The sequence below is a fragment of the Panthera tigris genome, chromosome B2 (genome assembly GCF_018350195.1).
Source record: "Panthera tigris isolate Pti1 chromosome B2, P.tigris_Pti1_mat1.1, whole genome shotgun sequence".
Classification (NCBI taxonomy): Eukaryota; Metazoa; Chordata; class Mammalia; order Carnivora; family Felidae; genus Panthera; species Panthera tigris.
This window is the reverse complement of record NC_056664.1, coordinates 91147913-91167730: the sequence shown is the minus strand read 5'-3', so window position 1 is coordinate 91167730 and position 19818 is coordinate 91147913. Positions and strand designations below refer to the sequence as shown.

Genomic DNA, 19818 nt, shown 5'->3' with positions numbered 1-19818 from the left:
TTTCCCTCTCCAAATTTTAGGAGATGGTGATGACTAGAGATGAATTAGAAGCCCTATGTTGAGAATGACAGGGCTGTGCCACCAGACTTGAATGTACTCCTCTGGACTGTGAAGTAAGAGTTATAAAATGCTTTCTGACTCAAAGCACTGTGTTTTGGTTATCTTTGAAAAAGAAGCTTAACCTGTATTTGAATGACTCAGGTTACTCTCTCTTTTCTTCATGTCTAAAACACTAAGAGCTTCAAGTTATACCTACATAGCCTGACTTCACTACAAATTAATGCATGCATATCTCCCTTCTTCTATTAGATTGTAAATGCATACATTCAAATACAGTTTCTGATTTATCCTGTGTCTCCTACAATATCTAGCACATGATTTCAAACCTGGTTAGCATTTAAAGCATTTTAAATTGTTCTGATGCTCTTTCTATTTCTCCTCCCTTTCCCACTGTCTTTTCCCCTTAGGATGGACCCACTGTCTTTTTTTTTTAAGATCTTTTAACTATTTTGCAGGTTCGAATAAAACTATTATTGAATACCAACTTTATGATACCTTCCTTTTAACTTCTGTGACATGCATTTCTCTTCTCTACCCTATGTGCCACTAATGGGAGAGCCCCTTTGGCTAAGTCTTGGCTCTCAGATTCTTCCTACCTTTTTGATGACCTAACACACTTATGGCTTCAGCTTTAGCCGATCATTTCAAAACGCTCTCAACTTATAGCCATCAATAGTTACTCGAAGTCTTTCCATCCATCTTTGTATATTCCTACTTGGGCAGCTCACTATTACCTCATACTTCAAAGGCTTTAACACTGAACCTGACAACTTCTCTCATACTAGCTCTCCTTCCCATAGTCTCTGTTTCTGAAATATTATGGTGCTTCTTTGAGTTCTTAAGTCTTAAGGTTGGTTTCCACCTTCTTTTAATCTCTTTCCTTAAATACTAACAAATATGCTTAAGTCATATCAACTTTTGTGTTATATGCTTCTTTGCTTTATCCTGTCAAATTCAAGTGCGCTTTCATTTCAGTTCTGAATCATGGATTTTCAAAATCAATTCCTACTCAGTTCCCCTTTCTCCATTTTGTCTTGCAAATCATCTTCATAGTTAGTTTTGCACTATGTAACTTCCCTTCTCTAGAATCAGTCAATTTCTATTAGCTATTGAATGCTTTTAACATTCTAAGTTTCTGAATTTCCAAATTCTACATAATATGATTCAGTATTTTTAACCTTATTCAGACTCTTATGTAGACTGGCCAATTGTTTCATTATGTCTTTGTTTATGCTGTTCCTCAGTGGAAAGTCATCTCTTCAGCTATTTCACCCAGCTAGCTACTATCCTATGCCTTTCTGAAATTCCATAGTATTTACTTTTTCTGCAAAGGTTGCTTGTTTCAAATCCCTATATATTATCTACTCCCTTATGCTCGAAAGGAATATTTATTGATATTTTATGTACCAATTTTGTATTCCCAAAGTTTTATGAGGTCATTGAGAGATGGAATTTTTATTAACTTTATTATCATTATTAATATATTTGTATTACCTCCATGCCTATAAATGGCATAATAAAATGACTACAGGTTTGGGGACTAGAAGACTTGAGTTCCAGCTACAAGTATGTTTTGTACTTGGTGACAAATTGCTGATCTAATTCTGGATTTTTTTGAGAAACAGAACATAGAAGTGGCTACTATCAACAACTTCAGCATGAAAGCAGATAGCTTGAAATGGGAGAGTATTTCTATAAATTGGATCTAAAGAGTCACAAGGGTTACTCTAACTCCAGAAGTAAAGTTACTATGAGTTTAATTCAGGAATATCCTGAACAGAACTAGCTATAAGAACTATCATACTTAGATAGAAAAATAGATTAAAATTCAGAAGGAGAAAGGATAAAGTGTGCGTGTTCTGCTAAAATGATGCCATATTGATGACATCCCTGGTGGGAGCAGACATAAAGTGGGAACTTCTCAGGCCTTTAAAAAAGCAGGGTTGCCTTCTACTAAAGGAAGAGTTAAAACAAGGCATGAAAAGACCAGTTGAGGTATTTTAGATAAGACCAGCTTAAATAATAGCCTATTGAAAATGAGGCATACAATGAATAATTACAATATTTCCTTATGTTTGCGTCATACCTGACGATTATAAAAACAAACCCAGTTGTAAGATCTCATTTTGAACTGCAACAAATAACCCAAGAAAAGATCAAAATTGTTATTATTAAAAATAACAATAGGGATCTGCCCAAGAGTGCACGGAAGGCTGGGGCCCCCTGTGCAATGAAGGTGTCCTACAAGCAAATCCCTGCCCTCTTATTGCTACTGCCTATTTCAGTCAGTGCTCAGTCTTCATCATTTCCCATAAAAAAAGAAAAGGGAATTCCTAGGATCTAATTCAGTTCCCAATGATAGAAGAATACTATTTCTAGTTTGCCTGCTCTCTGGTCAATGAGAAACTGCTTGATTCTCATGCAGAATAAAAAAATACTCTTTTTTTCATCACTTTTGTTTTTAGCACATTTATACCCTGTGCTCTGTAAAGTTTTGCACACTGAAAGCATTGAAAAATTAATATTTGGTCGTAATGACTTGATGTCATTGGAGCACAAAAATAATATTTACAAATGTTCAACAAAAGATGTTTTAGTTAACGAATGCATTAACTGCCATATGATTTCTCTATTCAGAAATATTGCAAAATTAATGTTGTTTTTCTATGTACCACAATACCAAGGCTAGTAATATAAATATTTAAATGTCAAAATTAAATAATAAATATATGTGTAGATATAAAATCCTAAAAGGATGTTCAAATTTATCTGAAGTCTGAACAGTTTTTTACACTATTATCTTTGCTCTATATTTTGCTATTGCCACTTTAATTTTAACTTTTGCACATGGAATATAATACTGCTTCTCTTACACTGTCAGGAAAAGTTATCTCTTTGAATCCATGAAGAAAGGCTAAAAAGCAAGAGCCTCAGCATTTTTTTGTGAACCATCACAGTATCTTTGAGACAGAATAAATCAAGGTAAAGGAATTTAACTCAATGTATTAGAAAAAGGAAAAAAAAAAAAAAAACCTTTCTAAGGTACACTGCTTATTTTTCAAAACTGTTTGTTTTTAATTATCTTTGATTTCAGAAAAGGAAATATCAAGAAGTAACATTAAAATTTTTGGGGGGGCCTATTAAAAACAATGATCAAAGATAATGCCATATGACTTTGGGAAATGCACAATGTCAAACACAGTGCTGTTCAGTTATCTTCCTAACACCCATATAAGACACAGGGGTTCATGACGAGAAATTTCTGTAAAATGCCCTTGACATTCCAAAGTTGGGTCTGTCCAATTATCTTTTATGATATTACTAAAAGTCCAAGAAATGGAGACAATTCCTCCAATACTTTTACTCTATAGCAAATAAAACAGTGCTGTCTTCAGCAGCAGACTCCACCAACATACAAAACCTGATTCTCAGCAATTGCTTTATGGGATTTGACCTATTTATATTTAACAAGTATCATTTAACTTTTAGTTTTTCTTTATTTGTTTTTGTTTTTTTTTCTTTTTGTTTTTTTCTTGTTTTTTTTTTTCCTTTCTGAATCCATACTACCAAACAGAACACTTATGGTGCATAATTAATGCTAACAACGATCCTTAGCCAGAAAATTAGTATTGTGGTCATTTAAAATAAACAGCTTCTATAATTTAAGTAACATTTTTTTCAGATAAAGATAATTGATATTCTGTAGCAGTTATTATATGTTGCTAGTTATCAATAAAAAACTTATACCCCCAAAATAATTTTAATTATTCAGTAAATTAAATTTGCTATACTTAAAAAGTAATTGTGTGTGTATGAGAATATGATTCACACCAGCCCACACTGGAATTCTTTGAATTGAGCATATATTAAGTACGTTAAGAATTGGTTTCTAAGAAAAAGACTTCCTTAGCTATAGTCAATTTTATTACCTTCCAAAAAATTAATGAGCAGGATATTAGTTAAGGCTGTATTGTGCTTTCTATGCTCAGATGTAAAAGGCTTCATAATGTAAAAATAGTGGGTGAGGTTTTGAAGGTGGATGAAGTTAAACTGTGGTTAAGAAAGAAATGAAAGGAATAAAACACTTGGAAAAATTATTATATAAACTCGGAAATAATACATGAGTTTGCAATTTAGAAAGATAATTAAAAAAAAAACAAACATAATTAAACATAAATATACTTAATTCAATTAAATATAGGTCAAGGCTTAAGAATAATCTATCTTTCATACACTTATTACCCCAATCGATGAGTACAGAAACTCTAATGCAACATATTAGCTAGTTACCACTATGTCAAAAGATGTCCAAATAGAGTAACAACTGAAAAAAAATCATTGAAATAACATGACTTCACACTCTAAATCAAAGTAATGCCCATACTGCAAGAACTATAGTATCAATAGACTCTTCATGCAGTTATCATTACTCTTACCACTGTAAAACTAGTTCTGTGCTCTTTTTTTAGTGTAGTCTCTTGCTGACACTTAATTAACTTGAATATTTATTTATTTAAATCTCATCTGACTCTCACCAGTGCCCCCATCTTGAATTTCTAGTTGCCTACAAGAGATTTCCACTTGGATGTACAGCTGGTCAAACTCAGCATGACCAAAGCCAAACTGGTTATCCACCCCATACCAAATTGACCCTGTGTCTACAAACGATCAATTTTCCAGATAATCTAGGCATTTTCCAATGACTGAGATACAAATTCTTGAAGTCACCTGTGTTCGCCTCTCTTTCAATGTCTGTATCCAATATATTACCAAGATTTACTGGATTTTTTTCTTCAAAATAATTATTGGATTTTCCTCTTCGTTACCATTTCACAATCCCTTATTATAATTTTAGCTTAGGTTTTCTTTATCTCTAACCCAATAGGTCTGTTTTTGGTTCTCTGAACCCTATCTCTTTTGTCCCTCCTACATATAATTATTAGGCAAGTCTTCCCATAACTGTAATGTTGTTCCTTCATCAACTACCTGCAAGAAAACAGCATTTCTTTCCAAATAAACTACTCTCTCCTCTATCTCATTTTCAAAGCTTTAGAAAAGTGAGTCATGTCACCATGTTTCCTACAGTGCCCCCCAAAATCTTATAATCTATGCAAATAGACCAATAAATACCTCATACATGGCATTCATATTAACATTTCCACACTTTTGTTAATACTGTTCTTTACAGTTGCAATATTCCCCCCATTACAGTCCATTAATTAATATAATATTTATATTTTAAAGCATAATTTACTTCTTGGATGATAAGTCCTTTGATAGGAAGCAATATACCATATTTATTTTAACCTCCTCCATTCAAAATGCTCTTTCCATTTTCCTCTATTTAATATAATTTCTGTCATCTTTCAAAGCCAAATTCACTTATTGAGATAAGAGACTCCTTAAAGGATGCAAGTATGTCATTTTAATTGTATATCCCCTATAGCATTAAAACAATACTGGAAATGAAATAAATGCTCAGTAAATATTATCATTTTATTGTCTGCATATAGAGAGAAATAAGATCCTTTAGCACTTTGTTCAATGTTATTAGAATGTGTGATATAACTGGATGTAGAAGATACAGTACAGGGTTGCTTTCTTAGTGAATAAATTATCATAACAATGTTTCTCAGTTGATAGCACAAAGAAATTTCTTAGTTGTAGTATAAAGGTATTCTGGAGTTTACAAAACAATTGCTAAGATTTATCTGGTCTTCAATCTCCATTTTATCAAGCAAGGTGCAATGCGGTAATAGTAACAGTTAGTAGCAACTTTGGAAAAACAGTATTTGTCTTAATTCCCTGTTTACTCTCCCTACCTGTCTCTTTTGTGATATACTTCCTGAACCAGATTGCATCACATTTAAACTACTTGATGGAATTACTCCTACTGCCTTAAATCCAGAGATAATAATATGTGTTTAAAATCATATCACTTCTCTATTTTATTCAGTTAACTTTCTCTGAACAATGAGCAAAACACTAGAATGACTCTAAGCTTATGCATAGAAAAAAATGAGTAGACATTTTAATCTTGAGTTTCCTCAAATGAGTGATTGGTAGGACTTAAGATATGACGTGTTTTGAAACACTACCTCATAAAATTCATTACCTTTAAAGGTAAAGAATCATAAGACCTTCAGGCAGCTGCTAGATAGCCAACTCAGTAGAAACAGCACACAAAAAAAGTGGGCACGAGATACTTTTTGATGACACAAGAGAAAACAACATGAAACTAGATGAGGTAGCTCATCTAGTTAGCTACCCCCCCCCCCCATTAGCAGGGTTTTGGCTATGTATGAAAGCACTGCTTTAATGTGTACAGAAAGAAGTCTTAGCCATTATTCAGCCCTTTCAGGCACAGCTTCCCACCACTGGTGATCATTGTTGATAACATAATCCTTGAGCATTATTTAAGAGAGGTGCATGTAAATAGTGAGTGCTGACAGAGACACAGGATTGAAACTGGGAATCCCTTCTGCACTTAGTAATTCTAAGCACTGGGAGCTGAAACATGTGTTTAGGGGGCCTACTGTTTTTCCTGCCCTGAAAATGATTAAAAAAAGATTCCAATCTTTCTCTGATTACCCTAATATAAGATTACCTTTTTGTTATATTTGCTTGACACTTACTGAAATAATGCTTTAGGATATCTGTACAAGCTAGATGGATGCCCAATGGAGAATGTGATTGATTATTATCTTGGTTAAGCAGATTATGTAGTTTTGTGTATAGTGCACTCTGTTTTGTTTTGTTTTTTTTTCCCCCTCTTTTTTATTCTCTGATTGTGTAATAAGACAAGTCACTTTGCCTCACTCATTTCTCTTGTACTCAATTAAATGTTCCCAAGTTCTCTCTACTTCCTGAATGTCATGATTTCTACATATGGAACAAAGAATGCTTTGTGAGAAACTTGGATGGGAACATTGTTTGAACTGCTTTAAATGTCAGATTCTGAAGAATAAGGACTTCCATTGGGTTAGATTCAAGATAAGGAAGAGGAAGGTCAATGTTGAAATATGTAATTGCCTAATATTTAAACATTAAAATGTTTGAAAAAATAAATGTAAGAGTTATAAATAATGATTAGCTATAAGTTAAGGAATGTCTAGATTAATCTTCAATTCAATATCTCCTAAAGTAAAACATTCTAAACCAGCAGCAGATGCCCCAAAGCTACCCAGATAATTTTTATTACATTTATAGAAATAGATACATTTTTTTCCTCAACTCTTTAAGCCTTTAAGGAAAATTTTATTTATATTTAGGTCTTTCCTTCATTCAATACAACTAGTATTTTTCTACTTTATACTACATTAAAATATTCAATGAAATATTTATGTATTTATGTATTTATTTATTTATTTATTTTATTAATATTTATTTAGTTTTGGAGAGACAGAGAGAGACAGAACATGAGCAGGGGAGGGGCAGAGAGGGAGAGGGAATCATAGAATCTGAAGCAGACTCCAGGCTCTGAGTTGTCAGCACAGACCCCGACACAGGGCTTTAACTCACGAACCATGAGATCATGAACTGAACCGAAGTCAGTCACTCAACCAAAGGAGCTACTCAGGCGCCCCTTCACTGAAATATTTTTAAGACACCACAACAAGAGTACAAATCTTTATGTATATTAACAACCCAAAGAATCAAGTTATTATTCAACATCATCTTCTGCAACTTTATAAGTATGCTATTGATTTCCTATAGCAAACTGTAAGAAAAACCTAAAAATTAATTTGTGAATTTGCATGCAGTTTTATCATCCTCAAACATTTTGTCCATCAAATATGGACAAGTCCAAAAAGACTCTAAATTAAAAAAATATTTCAGGGGCGCCTTGGTGGCTCAGTCAGTTGAGTGTCCGACTTCGGCTCAGGTCATGAACTCACAGCTCGTGGGTTCAAGCCCTGCATTGGGCTCTGTGCTGACAACTCAGAGCTTGCAGCCTGCTTCAGATTCTGTGTCTCCCTCTCTCTCTGCCCCTAACCCACTCGCATTCTGTCTCTGTCTCTCTCAAAAATAAATAAACATTAAAAAAATTAAAAATAAATAAAAAATACTTCATAAGCATAAAATGTGGGTGTAGACACTGTGACACAAAAATTTAAGAAAACGTTTAAGCAACATTTAAGAAAAAACTAAAAATTAATTTGTCATTTTGCATTCAATTTTATCATCCTCAAATACTTTGTCTCTCAAATATGGACAAATCCATGAAGGCTCTAAATTTAAAATATATTTAATACACATAGAATATTTATGTGTGTACACTGTTGAACAAATAGAGAGCTAAAGAAATAATTCTCAAGAGGTGTTTCCATTAGTATTAATTAGTATTCTCATCTGTCACCATCTGTCTCTTCTCTCATCCTCAGTTTCTTAATCTGTAGAATGGGGAGGCTGCATGGGTTATCACTAAAGCTTCCTTCTAACACTAATAATCCAAGATTTCATTTATATGGGTAGTTATTTAAACAGCATACACAGGACAAAACTTACATTTATAAGTAAATCCTTGTAAAAGCCTTAACAAAGTACTGCAATTAAAGCTCATCTCTTTCAATATATATAATATTCAAGTTTATGATTGAAAAAGAAGATAGTTTTATAAATGCCCCTAGTAAGATCTTAGGAAACTTTATCACTCTGAGAGCATAATTTAGTGAACTCTTGTCATTTATGCCTAACCACTATATTTTAGAGAATTGGAAAACTGGCTTAGCTTGAACCATTTTTACTGGTACCACAGTGTGTTGATTTTCTTTTGTTTGCTTCATGGATATATAGATAGATGGCTATAGAGACACAGACATAGATACAGACATAAATATAGAAAAATATGAAGATAATCACTAAATTCTACTCCTGAAACCAAAAAGTAAAATAAAATAAAATATTGAGAAAAAGGAGAAAGATACAGAGATACATAAAAGAGATAGAACACTTATCACTACAATAATTAAACATGTTTTTTTAACCAAATAAATACAAATCAAGAAACTGTGGATGAAATATATCAATTAGGTTGAGCATTTGACCCATACTTGAAGAGCCTAATGGTTCTGGGTTGTGGCAAGCACCCCATGGTGCAGAGTGGGGAATCTGTAGTTAAAGCACTTTCCTACTGCTCCAACTTGCTGCTAGCCATTAATTATTTATTCTATCTTCCTATCTTCCTTGTATGTTCAACCACCCCAAAATGGTTGTGATTTTTCCAGTTGTAGTTTATCTTCTCCTTTCTAGCTCATTTCTTCTTTATTTACTATATCCCTGTCAGAAGATAAAACAATGCTTATATTTAAATTACAGTGACAAGAAGACAATAACACAAATACAGTGATTAGTGGCCTCTAAGGGACCCTACACATTTAGGTGAAGTAAATTCCTTGAAGGGCAAAACAAAAACTATATCTGACAATGCATAAAGTTACTTGAAGAATTATTAGCCATAGTGTGTGTGTGTGTGTGTGTGTGTGTGTGTGCAGTATTTTACTATGAAGCCTTTTAGTTACGATCATCTGATTATTTTGTTAGCATGTCTACAGTATTCGTTAACCCTCTAAGTTGTTTCAATTTCAAGATAAATGGTAAAATCTAACATTGAAAAAACATAGTATGCTTTACTAGCTAGTCACTGTAATTTTTACAAAATAAAAAAAAAGAAATACATCTGAAAGCCATATGATTTAAATATACCACATGCTCCAATACATAATATGATTGGAACTCTGTGTCTTATTTATAAATATGTGCTACGTATTTATCATGAAAAATATCACAAAATTACAAACTGTTAAAACTTGATTTGAATTGATGATATTCTGTCATTTACTACTTAGTTTATCAAGTTAAGGTTGGAGGAATAAATTTTGTTTGTTATGTTTTCACCTAAGGCCAAAACGAAGTAAACATTAGATTAGCTTGGATTTTACATCTAGTTAAATTATTTCAGTGCTCTAATGCATGAATCACTAATATGTTTAGAGCTTTTACTTTCACTGTAAAACATATTGGTTTTGATTCAATTAAAATTTCTTTTCACAAATATGAATCAAAAGTTTCTTATATTAGAACAAAGATGGTTAAGAACTTAGTACCAGGAGTACATAACAACTTTGATTCATAGCCACTGTGATGATTATCTGAATAGTATAAAAAATGGGGATAAAAGTAATAATGGATTTGTATGCAAGTGTTAGTTTAGGAAACCTAAAACATTACTGATTTGATTTGCTTTGTGGTTTGATTACCAGAAAGTAATATAGCATTTGGCATATTTCCTTAACACCAGAAAAAGAAGTTTTGTCTTAGATTATTTTATTAACATTGAAACAGGCTCTAAAATATAATAATATTCTTTGGATACAGGTATTTTATAATTTTGACACATATTTGGAAAGAAGATCACCTTTCTAATTAGTTTTACACATATAACATCATGTGATCCTCATTAATAAACAGCTTTGTAACAGCATTTAAAAATTTACCCTGCAGCATTCCACATCACCCAACCTACCTATTCCCCAAAACTTGCTTCCCATTTTAGAAATTACAGTAAGCTAAACTGATTTGGAAGATTGTATGTGGGTATCTACTATTTTAAATCTATGCAAAGTATGACCATATGATTATTTTAATGATTTCTTATGATTCGCCATGGGCAGTAAACAAGAGGGACAATTTCAGGTTGTAGATATATTTTGTTTGGTCAAAACCACACTTTAATCATTTTCTTAAATTTGAAATCAAGATTGTCCAGTTGTGCCCTAGAATCTTTTTCTTTCAACCATAATATCAGAATATAACTATGAATGCTTAATTTTATACTTGAATGTTTATTTTAGTTGTGCTACATTTTTCTTATTTCTGCATCTTTTGCAACACAATGTTTGTTGTTAGAAATAAGTTACAGAAAATACAACCATACATAATCAGATGCATCTTGTATAAAGTCCACATAGACTCTGTGATTATCTACACTGTATGTGATATTTGATTTATTGTATGGGCCAAGAAAGCAGCTCTAATTTCTCAAACTGTAAACTCGGGGTGAGGAAGGCAAAATGGAATATGAGTTAGTTATCTTTAACCAAGAAAGCAAGTAATATGAAGGACATTTTCTATTTTAAATGTAAGTAAATGATCCCAGTATTTTTATTTTAGTCAATCAACCAAATAAACTGAAAATTATGACAGATAAATTTATAGAGAAATTGTAAAGTAGCTTAAAAGAGTTATCTAACAGGGGTGCCTCAATAGCTCAGCCACTTAAGCTGTTGACTCTTGATTTTGGCTCAGGTCATGAGCTCATCGGTATGTGAGTTCAGGCCCTGCATTAGGCTCTGCACTGGCAGTTTGGAGCCTGCTTGTGATTCTCTCTCTCTGTGCCTCCCAACTCGTGTACACAATCTCTCTCTCAAAATAAATGAGTAAACTTAAGTTATCTAACATTGTTTCAGATTATAAAATATAGAAAAATAGATCATTCAACAAGCTGCAGTTTTATGACTCAAAAATAAATTAGTAGATAGGTGTAGTAAACAGTAATCCTAGATTAGAAACCATTCTCTACAAGTTAAGTCAAGGGGTGGCTGGGTGGCTCATTCTGTTAAGCATCTGACTTCAGCTCAGGTCATGATATTGCAGCTCGTGAGTTCAAGCTCATGTCAGGCTGCATGCTGACAGCTCAGAGCCTGGAGCCTGCTTCAGATTCTGTGTCTCCCTCTCTCAGTCCCTCCCCTGCTTGTGCTCCCTCTGTTTCTCTCAAAAATAAATAACATTTAAAATAAAAATTTAAATTAAAAAATAAAATAAAAATTTAAGTCAAGACCTGAATTCTCTGTCACTTTAACCTATGAAATTATTTCTTTCTACATCAGATGCAAAATTTTAGAATACAGTTAATTTTAAGGGAAAATTATCATTTTCTAAATTATACTATCTCTTTTATCAAAAAGTCCCTAATTATGTGGACTTTGAAAATGGCATAAAATTATATCAGTCAATAGTCATGAAACTATCATTTACTTACAATATTTTAACTTCCAAATACTAGTTTTGAGTGGAAATAATGACGTTTAACTATTTAGCATATACCACATATTTATGCATTAGATTATAATCACATCTTTCTTTTTATTCTTTTTTTACTTCTTAGATTCTTGTTTTCCCAGTTTTATTGAGAAATAATTGACCTACACTGTATATGTTTAAGGCGTACAGGATGATGGTTTGATTTACATATATTGTGAAATGATTTCCACAATTGGTTCAGCTAACATCTATCTTTTCGTATAGATTCAATAAAAAGAAGAAAAGAAAAGAACTAAAGAAAAAAGGAAAGAAAAATTCTCCTGTGATGAGAACTCATTTTTTTATTATTTTTTTAAGGTTTATTTATTATTGAGAGAGAGAGAGACAGAGCATGAGCAGGGGAGGGACAGAGAGAGGGAGAGACACAGAATCCCAAGCAGGCTCCAGGCTCCTAGCTGGCAGCACAGAGCTTGATGCGGGGCTGAAACTCACAAATCTCAAGATCATGACCTGAGCCAAAGTCGGATGCTTAACCTACTGAGTACCCAGGCGCCCCCTGTGATGAGAACTCTTAGGATTTACTCTCTTAACCACTTCCCTGTATTTCATTCAGCACTGTCAGCTATAGTCAACATGTTGATTTACATCCCTAGTACTTATTCATCTTATAACTGGAAATTTATGCCTTTTCATCACTGTTCTCTAATTCTCTTTCCCACCACCCTCTGCCTCTGGTAGCCTCACACCTCATCTCTTTTTCTATGAGTTTGTTGGTTTTTTCAGATTGCACATATACCACTGATAAATATACCACTGATAAATGTTTCTCTTATTCTTTACAAAACATTAAAGATAACTTTAAGTGATTTTGTTTAATGCTCAAGTTTTATAACAGCATAATATAATACAAGAGTTTTTTGAGTATATGCATTTTTAGAATAATTATTAAATAAGAACTTAGATGCATTATAATATTTATATTAGTTTGTATTCTCAAAACTCTAAGCATTTCCAATTTCATCATACTCTTTTCCACCATTGCTCTCTATATTACATTTATATAATTGAGTTGTTTTTTATTGTTTTATATATGTGTGAATATATATATGTTTTATATATGTGTATATGTGTTTATATATGTGTTATTGTTTTATATGTGGGTATATACATACATATACACACACGTATATATTTACTTTTTCAAAGAGGCAAAGAACATATTTTATGCACTTCTAAAAGATGCATTTTTTTCTTCTGCATTTTGATGCTTTAAATAGACTTACTTGTCCCAAGCCAATAAAATAGGAAATGTGCTCATGAAACAAGGCCAAGAAGTCCATCTGTGTCTGTTCATTTCTCTGAGCTATCAGTTCCTTAATTTCTCAAAATATTTTTTCATCTCAAGCATGACTATCTGCTTCACTAAACAAAGAGACTGTTCCAACTTTTTCTAGCAGTGGGAACCTTTTTTCTAAATCCCAAATGAACTTATTTATAAAGAAATTATCTTCTTCCATCAACATCCAAAAATTCTCCATTCATTCTGAAACTATCTTAGTATGTATTGAAAATATTTAAATTACTATTTCCTGTCTCTCTTTACAGGGATTTCCAGGACGTTATCTCAATAATCACGTTCATAAAAAGTTGTTTTATCATTTGGAGTACTTCAGTAGAATTTCTCATGATTTTAATATCAAAATACCTTCTGCATTTATGACAGAGCCAGTGATTCAATAAGATTCTTGTTAATTATGCTTTATCCCCTGTATAACACCTCACAGCTATTTAACAAACTTTCAAACTTTGAATTTCGTCTTACTAATAATTTAAAACATACTTCATAATTTCTTTTTTGAAGAGACTGCTTTAATTTCTAAACCATATTCTATTTGCACCTGGCTGACTCAGTTAAGCTTCTGATTCTTGGCTTCTGCTCAGGTCATGATCTCACAGTTTGTGGGTTAGAGCCCCACATTGGGCTCTGTGCTGACCTTGTGAAACCTGCTTGGGATTTTCTTCCTCCCTCTCTTTCTGCCTCTCACCTACTTGTGTGCACATGAATTCATGCTCTCTCTCTCTCTCTCTCTCTCTCTCTCTCTTTCAAAATAAATAAAACTTTAAAAAAATGAAAAAAAAAATAAACTATTCCAAGACATTCAAGACACTAATACTGGTCCTGTCATGTTTTTCTCTATGTGACTTCTAGTAAATTTTTTAACCATCCAGTGCCCCAATTTTCTTATGTATAAAATAAGGAGATCATGCATATTTGTCTTATCATTTCAAAAGAATTTTTTACTGCTCTTAGCACAGTTTATTTTATTTACCTTCAGTGTCTGTATCTGCTATGTTTTGGGGACATTAGGTCTCCATTTCTATTCTTTCTCTCTTAGCTCTCTGCCTTTTCATAGGAATGCTTCTTCTGGAATGAATGTACTTCTTTGTTACATATAGTATATTCTGAAAATTCATTAACTGAATAATAGTGAATTTAATAAATATTCTACATTATTTTATATAATTATTTACTCTTTCTGCTAAGTCTTATTATTTCTCTTGTGCTCCTCCCCTGACCTCTCCTGAGGTAACACTGACTTCTAGTTCCTGAAATCTTTACATAAATGTCATATTATAACTAAGCAATATTTACTTTAACTCATCCTCAAACATGTTGAAAAGAGATTAGGATCAAGGAATAAGTAAACTGACTGAAACAAAATCTTACCCCATTTCAATCAGCTTAGATACGGGCATTCACACATCCTCAAAACCACATGAAAGATAATAGAGAGCAAATTTAATAAATATTGGCATGTACAGAAGCTGCAGATAATAAGGTGACACAAAGCTTTCCTGATGAACCTAGTCTAGCCTCATATCTATCTATCTATCTATCTATCTACCTATCTATCTATTTTTTTAATGTTTTTATTTAATTTTGAAGGAGAGAGAGAGACAGAACATGAGCGGGGGAGGAGCAGAGAGAGAGGGAGACACAGAATTCGAAGCAGGCTCCAGGCTCTGAGCTGTCAGTATAGAGCCCATTGTGGGGCTCGAACCCACAAATTGTGGGGCTTGAACCCACAAACCTGAGCCGAAGCCAGACGCTCAACGGACCAAGCCACCCAGGCGCCCCTAGATTCATATATTTTACTGATATTTTAAAATAACCAAAGAGTATAATAAATTAAATTGTTAGAGGATTTTAAATTATTAGATCTGTACCAAGTAACACTTCGGACAAAACAATAAAAGACGGAGAAAAAGTGGTCACATGGTGCTGGAAAGCTCTGACTAATCAATGATTGAGAGTCAGGAAAGAAAGAAAGAAAGAAAGAAAGAAAGAAAGAAAGAAAGAAAGAAAGAAAGAAAGAAAGAAAGAAAGAAAGAAGGAAGGGAGAGAGAGAGAGAGAGAGAGAGAGAGAGAGAGAGAGAAAGAAAGAAAGAAAGAAAGAAAGAAAGAAAGAAAGAAAGAAAGGAGGAATTCAGAAATGTGCACTCAATATGAAACAGAAGACAAAGAAGGCAGCAGAAGGAAGGGAGAAGAGAAAAGAATTCCAATGGCCCTGAGCACAATTAAAGATACACATTTGATTAGGATGTATTCATGGCCTGAAAAGTAGATGAAGTACTAAGTAACAAACTAATGTGTAACATGTTGCCTCATGCTATGACAGAACTCTGAATTTATGTCATGTGTTATAGTCATGTGTTAAAGATTAGAAACTTGAACTTCTAGGGAGAGAAAAAAGGTGATCAAAATGTTAGAACCCAACACCTAAAATATTAATTTTCAGGAAACAGATTTCTATTAAAAATTGCAAAACAAATTGATAGCTATACATTTCTTAAAGTCTTGCAGGCTCGAGACTTTAAACTTTGAACTTTATAATTGTTAAAGTGGAGTTCTGTTTACAGGTGACTCAGTTTTGTCTTAATGCTATGGTGCCATGCATGCGGTTATCACTCCATTCAGCTCCAGTTCTATGATTAACTACTGGACCTATGTCAGGTTGCTTTACTTCTTCAGACTTTAGTGTCTTCATTTATTTCATGGAGTTCTATTGATTATATGTTAAAATTTTGTTCACCAGTCACAGGCCTAGAACTTTATAGAAGGTGATTTTATTTAAAATGGTGTTTGTACTTTTGTTACTAAACATATAATTCAGTTTTCCTAAATGTCATAATATATTTAAATGATACAGACAATTCCTGTCACGCCACTAATTTAATTTGTTCTATTTAAAAGTGTTTCAAGAATTTGTGACTTTGTACTGTAAAATAACATATGTGTGTCTCAATGTTGTATTTACTAATATATCTGAATTAAATCCCTTAATATTTTTAAATTGTTGCTATATTTAATTTATACTGCAAATCTCTGGCAATCTTCTAGCAAGCTTTTTAAGATAGTCATTTTATTGCTTTGCTCATGATGATTTCTGCCATTGTTAATAACCTGTTAAGTATACAAGTGCTTGATTTTTAAAACGGTAAATAAGGAAAAAACAATCAAAAGCAATGTGTTGTTGTTTAGTATGATACCATTTCCTAGTGAGGATGAATGTTCACTAATATTTATTAGGTCAGTCAATCCAATCTCAGGTAGGTAACAGGTGGTACATAGATCCAGAGACTGCAAATAATGTCTCTGTCTGTTGTAGTCTGGCATATGGTCTTTGGATACATTATAGACAATCATATTAATTGGACAACATCTTCTATAGACAATGCTTAACACTGAAACACCAGTTATTCTTTTCTAACTTCCTGAGCCTGCTGTGCAGATTTTGTGCCTTTTTGTAATGCCTCCTCACCTTTCATGCCTTTTAGAGTACTGTCTCTGGGTGGATTAGTTTCTTATTATCTCATACTTTGTCATGTACGTTTGTCGTTTTGCGATGTTAAATTTTAAATCCTTCCATTTAGACTGAACACATAATAAGTTTGCATTTCTCCACATTGCTTAGTCTATATTCTAGAAATAGTGGGTCCTCAAGAATTTGGAGATGGATTTAAGTCTCTGGAGTTTATGGTCTTTATCCTAAGGTTTAAAAAAGACACACAAATACACACAGAATCTTACTTTATATGTAAAATTTAAAAGCTAAAGCATTTGTAGGAAATCCAGGTTAAAAAGAAAAGGAAAAAAATGTAGCTTCTCTCAATAAATTGGATTTTTGAAATAATATTTTGCATATGTTTTAGTGTATAATGTAATCTCTGAATGGGCTTTCATATTTGAACCAAGGAGATCCGATTATTATCTCCAGTTGCTGTTTGTTGTAGTAAAAATCATCTTTATCATCCAGAACTTTTATCCATATAACTGTAACTGTCTTATATAATACTTTCTCATTTACTCAAACAAAAAATACAAAATCTGCCTTTGTATTTCTGACATAATTTAACTATAGTCCTTAGCAGGTTATCTCAAGTATATATTAAGTTTTATGAATGGGAAATAGATAAGGAAATATATTTATCATATTGTGATTTATATAGCTAATACTTAGTGAAATGTTAATGGGTGGATGGGGAGAGGAAGAGAAAGAGAGAGAGAATTGATAGATCTAGCTGGAATAAGTTTCAAACAATGGACAACAACAACAAAAATCATGGAGTATTATCATTTAGGACCCAAGTGAAATTTATATAATCTCAGTCTTGTTATAAGCTATGATCATTGACAATATTCTGGGTGCACATTATCTTATGATCACAAACCAAATAAATAGTACACCTTAGCTTATTCTAAGAAAGAAATAAGCAACACTTGGTCTAAATTTTAAAAAGAGTGGCTACCATTTAGGAAGCTTTTATCTAACAGCATTTTTTTATTTGCAATAGGCTAAGACCTAAGCTATGATACTTTCCATTAACTACCAATGAGAATATATAAGAGGAACTGGAAAGCTGCAAACTAAAGATTAAAATGAATGAATGCCTTACAGGATGGATCATATAATCCTTTGATAATTTGCATTCATTTCAAGAGGAGCTATCCAAAATTGCTACCTGTCCAATCTGCGTAAGATGAGCAAACTAGAAGCATGTAGATAAAAATGCTGGTTGTCCCTAAATGGGTCATTTAATATCACTATAGTTGACTTTTAGACACTCAAGACTTACATGTGTGTTGAATATGCTTATTTTCTGGCTTTTTTTTTTTGCAATTATGCTATTTATATTCCATATGGAATAAGAACACTAATAATTATCATTTGATGTTGTCCCATATGTAAATGAGATTTAACATACAGTGACCTCCTTCAGCCCTGCTTCCAGAGTATGGGTCATAAGGTAGACAAATATGAGTCTAACAGAAAAATTACAACCTCATATAAATATGTAGCTTCAAAATATGTCCAAAATTAAAATCTACATAATTCATTTACCTAAAGTGCTGATCATTTATAGAATAGACAACTCATTTCACCCTTACAATAAATACAAAATAAAGTATCAACTATTTTTAATACTTCCTCCTTTAGCAAATAAGGTAAGATTACTAATAAAACTGGAATTTATTTAAGCCATGTGCTTGTTCTCAATCATAATTTGTCAGTATGGAAATTTTTTTTGCTAGGTTTATCATTATTCCAAAATAAAGCCTTTTTCTTTTTCCAGTTATCTATTTTATAACTATCAATAAATGTAAGGAAATTTCTAAATATTCAGTGATTGTCTTTCTGAAAATTTAAGAGCCACCTGGGTAGTTCAGTTGGTTAAGTGTCCAGCTCTTGATTTCCACTCTGATCATGATCTCACAGTTTGTGAGTTCAAGTCCCACATTGGGCTCCGTGCTGTTAGCTCCTGCTTGGGACTCTCTCTCTTCCTCTCTCTGCTCCTCCCTCACTCATGTGATTTCTTTCTCTCTCTCTCAATATAAATAAATAAACTTAAAAAAATAGAAAATCTTGATTTTACGACCAAATGCACAAATAAGTAATAATGAGTTATCTTGAGACCAGACATTTTTAAAATGAAAGTTAACTTTTTAAATTCCATAATTGAATTAAAATTTTTCACACTCATTTTATTTTATTTTGTTATTATTTTTTAGAGTGGGAGGAGAGAACGTGAGTAGAGGAGGGGCAAAGAGAAAGGAAGAGAAAGAATCTTAAGCAGGCTCCATGCACAGCAAGAAGCCCCATGCAGGGCTTGATATCATGACCATGGAGATGATGACCTGAGCCAAAATCAAGAGTCGATGCTTAACCAGGTACCCCTCACTATTTTATTTCTAACTAAAGAGGAAAAATGTCCCATGGCCCAAAATGTTTAGAAAATGCTGAGTTAAACAAACATACCCAAACTTCTTTACTGCATGGTTTTTCAGAGACTTTAATCTGCTAATAGTGAATCTTCAAGAGGATCGGGTATATAGTTCCCCTGACTTTATTTGATCATATGACTCTCTTGGGTTCATTTTCCCCCCTTAGAAACAGCTTAGCATCTGATGGTTTATAAATCCTGCTGTATGATATGCATAAGTATTATGGAGCCTATCACATGTAACAATTTTTTGCACCAACTTATTCATTGCTTTATAAAAGTAAGGGAAAATATTGATGTATTAGGATATTACATAACAAAAATAAATCAGATTTTTTCTATGGGATTGAAATTTTATATTTCGGAGGCCCTGGGTGGCTCAATTGGGTAAGTGTCCAACTCTTGATTTTGGTTCAGATCATGATCTCACTG

At 32.7% G+C, this 19818-nt stretch overlaps 1 protein-coding gene and 1 long non-coding RNA gene across 4 annotated transcripts in view; one reads left to right on the top strand and one right to left on the bottom strand.

Annotated features, from left to right (window-relative positions):
* LOC122238698 overlaps nt 1–3036 on the top strand; it is a 12902-nt gene extending 9866 nt beyond the window's left edge. The window contains exons 2-3 of the long non-coding RNA XR_006217773.1: nt 21–113; nt 2942–3036. This is a non-coding gene — a long non-coding RNA (uncharacterized LOC122238698). The remainder of the gene's footprint in view (nt 1–20; nt 114–2941) is intronic.
* GRIK2 (glutamate ionotropic receptor kainate type subunit 2) overlaps nt 1–19818 on the bottom strand; it is a 649982-nt gene that overhangs the window by 133894 nt on the left and 496270 nt on the right. The window lies entirely within an intron of this gene.